This window comes from Suncus etruscus, chromosome 3 (genome assembly GCF_024139225.1).
Source record: "Suncus etruscus isolate mSunEtr1 chromosome 3, mSunEtr1.pri.cur, whole genome shotgun sequence".
Taxonomy (NCBI): Eukaryota; Metazoa; Chordata; class Mammalia; order Eulipotyphla; family Soricidae; genus Suncus; species Suncus etruscus.
The window spans coordinates 38748661-38752859 of NC_064850.1; the positions used below are offsets into that span (position 1 = coordinate 38748661).

The 4199-nt window shown below is 49.8% G+C and overlaps 1 non-coding gene across 1 annotated transcript; it reads right to left on the bottom strand.

Annotated features, from left to right (window-relative positions):
- Positions 1–3359: 3359 nt before the first annotated feature.
- LOC126004993 (small Cajal body-specific RNA 13) lies at positions 3360–3629 on the bottom strand. Its single transcript, XR_007494181.1, has one exon. It is a non-coding gene; the product is annotated as a small Cajal body-specific RNA 13 (non-coding RNA).
- Positions 3630–4199: the final 570 nt, after the last annotated feature.

Genomic DNA, 4199 nt, shown 5'->3' on the forward strand with positions numbered 1-4199 from the left:
TTTCATCCTCAGCCCAGTTCCACTCCCTTCACATTTCTGCCGCTAAATTAAATGTACTGCCGGTAATCTAATTTATTTTTGAAGGCACACACAATGCCAACAGGACCAACTGCCAATAAAACTTTGAGTAAAACCCCTAAATGTCTCAGTGCTTGTGTTTATGGAAATCTTAGCTCACTGCTGCCCCGAGACCTGCCACCCAGGGGCCCAAATCATTCCCAGATGATGGCCAGAGACACTTAGGACACTCCCAGCCAGGGATGAGACCAGTCCGGGAAGTCAGGTCTAGAAATTGGAGGGGTTGGTCAGGTGTACCCACCTGCCCCCGGCACCCCGTCACTACCTCTCAGCCATGCCCACCTCCAGTAGGAAGCCTGAGCACTGGAGGTAAGATGCCACCATATGGAGCCATGTCTCTGCAATGGGGTCATGGTTGGCTGGGCGGGCTCCAGGCCTCTGTGGATTCTCACCTCCAGGAAACACTCAGGAAGGATTCATCCACCTTTTCACACAAGCAATAAAGGGCAAGCCCCAAGCTACAGTGTTAGAAACTTGGACCTCACTAAGACCTCACTTCCTCCTCCCAGTGGCAGGGCAGGGCAGGGCTTTGAGAGGGAGGCAGGCACAGAAGGTTCTAGAACCCAACAGCATCATGAAGAAACCAGGCAGCAAGTCACAGCCACTGGAGCTGCGGTGGAGGATAAGTGTATTCTGGCAAGAATGCTGCTGTTCACTTTCTCATTCAGGTGAAAAGAGCAAAAAGGGCTTGGAGAGATAGCACAGCGGCGTTTGCCTTGCAAGCAGCCGATCCAGGACCAAAGGTGGTTGGTTCGAATCTGAGTGTCCCATATGGTCCCCCGTGCCTGTCAGGAGCTATTTCTGAGCAGACAGCCAGGAGTAACCCCTGAGCACCGCCGGGTGTGGCCCAAAAACCAAAAACCAAAAAAAAAAAAAAAAAAGAAAAAAAAAAAAGAAAAGAAAAGAGCAAAAAGACAAAGCTAAGCCCTGAAGGCTCTGCCAGTTCCTAGGTGACAAACACAGGGCACAGACCAGCTCTGCAGCTTGGAGATCTGTGGATCATCATGCTGGAAGTTTCTGCAGCCTCAACTACCAGCCTCACAATATCCTGGAAGCCCCGCTGTGTACAGATTGTTAATTTCCTTTTATTTTAGGGCTGCTGTCAGACTGACCGCATGAAGTCCTATGAAGGCAGAGATTTGTGCGAGAGGATCATTCCAGAGCATTTCCACCAACAAGTGAGCAGGACCCATGCTAAGTGCTTAACAGTGAAGGCAGGCAGTGAGGTGAGTGGAAAGTGAAGTGTTTTCAGGACTTTTTTTTGGGGGGGGGGGCACACCAGGCAGTGTGGGTTACTCCTGGGTTACTCGGGATTACTCAGGAATTACTCCTGCTTTGTGCTCAGAAATTGCTCCTGGCAGACTTGGAGGACCATATGGGATGCCGAAGATCAAACCTGGGTCAGTCATGTGCAAGACAAACACCCTTCCCATTGTGCTATTGCTCCAGCCCTTCATGACTTCATTTTAAAAAAATAATGAGCTTGGTGGGGCCCCAGAGCAGTAGTATAGCAGGTAGTGTGTCAGACTTGAACATGACTGACCCAAGTTTGATTCCCAGCACCCCATGATCTGCCGGGAGTGATCCCTGAGAGCCAGGAATGAAACCCTGACCACTGTATGATATGGCTCAAAAAAACAAAATGAACCCCCCCAAAAGAGTTAAATTTCTCAGAACATTGTATTTCATAGTGAGGTTGAGCATTTATTTCTCACTGACCTTTTAGGGTCTCCCTCATTGTCAACAGGCCCCTGTACAATGAACCCACCAATGACACTTAATTGTTGATTTTGGGGTTTGCTCCTGTGGGATGCTGGACCACACTGAGATGTCTGATGGTGACTTGTCTGAAATGGTCTTTCATAAATGTGCATGTCATTTCTTGCAGACACTGGCTCTGCCCAACCCCCTGCTTCCAAATTTTCCCCAAGCTCCACTAGAAAGGGATCAGAGACCTGTGTCTTCTGTTTTTTTTTGTTTTTTTTTGTTTTTGTTTTTGTTTTTTGGGCCACACCCAGTAACGCTCAGGAGTTACTCCTGGCTATGAGCTCAGAAGTTGCTCCTGGCTTGGGGGACCATATGGGACACCGGGGGATCAAACTGCGGTCCGTCCAAGGCTAGCGCAGGCAAGGCAGGCACCTTACCTTTAGCGCCACCGCCCGGCCCCCGACCTGTGTCTTCTGGCTAGAAAGTACCTGCCCTGGGGTCCTCTATCTCTGGGGTCATGCTCTGAAGACCAGCCATTGGGTGCCTGTCCCAGGCAGAGAGACTCAGACATTCTAGACTCTGAGGAACTGTCTGGTCACTTGGTGAGGTGAGTCCCATCCTCTGCCCTCCCTAGTCCTTCATTGTAGGATGGGATCACCTCCTGCACTCCTTGCGGTCATCGCTCCAAGTCAGCAGATGTCCACTAGGACTAGCACATCTGACCTGCCCTGGATGAGCTAGCAGAGAGGACATTTCTCCACACCCCCAAACCCTTACTTTGTGTGTGGCTATGAGGGTGTGAACTATCACTTTGGGGGGATATAAAACCCCAAGATACTTACAATAAAAAAATGACAAATTTACACTCAGTAGAAATCATTTTCCTGGAGAGATAGCACAGCGCATTTGCCTTGCAAGCAGCCGATCCAGGACCAAAGGTGGTTGGTTCGAATCCCAGTGTCCCATATGGTCCCCCGTGCCTGCCAGGAGCTATTTCTGAGCAGACAGCCAGGAGTAACCCCTGAGCACCGCCAGGGGTGGCCCAAAAACCAAAAAAAAAAAAAAAATTCATTTCATTGGCAAGCCATGACTTCTGCACCTCTGTCCTCAGCTTAACAAAATGATTTTGGAGATGTTGCACTTGGAAGACCAGGTAGGTGTGTGCTGCTGAGGCATCTCACCTGTGACACATATACCCTGGCCCTCTGAACCATCTCCCTGGCCAGTGGACTTTGCATTCCTGTCCAGAAGACAGCCCATTGGGGCAACCCTAGTTGGGCCCAGATGGAGTCCCCCAAATGCCCTGGAAGCCCAGGCCCAACAGTGGAGAGAGACAGAGACTCTACCATAGCATGGTGCTCAGGGATAGACTCTCTGAGGTCAGAAAAATGAGCTTGACCATGAGGGGAGGTACAGAAGAGGCTTTGATTCATTCTGTAGTCAGGTCTGTCTGTTGGTTCAACAAACACTATGGCACTCATGGTGTGGTGAGATCAGGCTCAACCTCTTCACAAAATATTTTAAAGGCATCGACACTTTATAAGTCAGGGCCTAGTATAACCATTAAAATTTTTTTTGGTAGTGGTACTTTGTATTCAACAGAAACCATTCTATCTGCAAAACAATATCATGATCGGGTTATCTCTGACTGTTGCTGACAGACAACTACACGGTGCAGTGGCTATTGCCATGGCAACAGTGCTCACAAGCTGTGGGAGGAAAATTGCACATGGCTGGCAGGACCTCGGGCAGCCATGCCTCAGCTTCCTCCAGAAGATGCTCTTTCTGTGAGGCTGAAGTGCTCAAGATACCATCAACTCCACACAGCTCCCAGCCTACAGGATCTAAATCCACTTTACAGACAACGTTTTGAGGTCTCAGAAAGGATGGACCACAGAGGTTGAGCCCCATGCAGCTTGCGGTTGTTTAGAGGCCACATCTGGTGGTGCTCAGAACTTACTTCTGGTTTAGCTTGGGGATCACTCTTGGTGGTGCTCAGTGGACCTGAGGTGGTGTCTAGGATTGAACACAGGTAATGCACTAGGCAAGCACATTACCTGCCTTATGGCCCAACTCCTTGATCATAGTGCCAACCCTGGGGCAGCTGAGAGCATGAGAAGCCGGGAGAGGCTGGGAGCTCACCTGCACCTTAGATGAGTGGAGAGACCTGGAGGGGAGGTAGGCTCTGAGAAACCTGGTTCACACAGAGGTGCATACACATTCATGCACACCTGTGCTCACAAACAAGCACACATGAGGAACTGTCAATGCACCCACACATACATATGTGAGTACACATACATCATAACATATATGTGCTCTGCTCACACTTTGAGCTTTAACTCCAAGGGCAAGGCCAGAGTTCCCTTCTATTTTGGGTACTGAGTGGGCTCCTGGGGCAGGTTGAGGGGGTC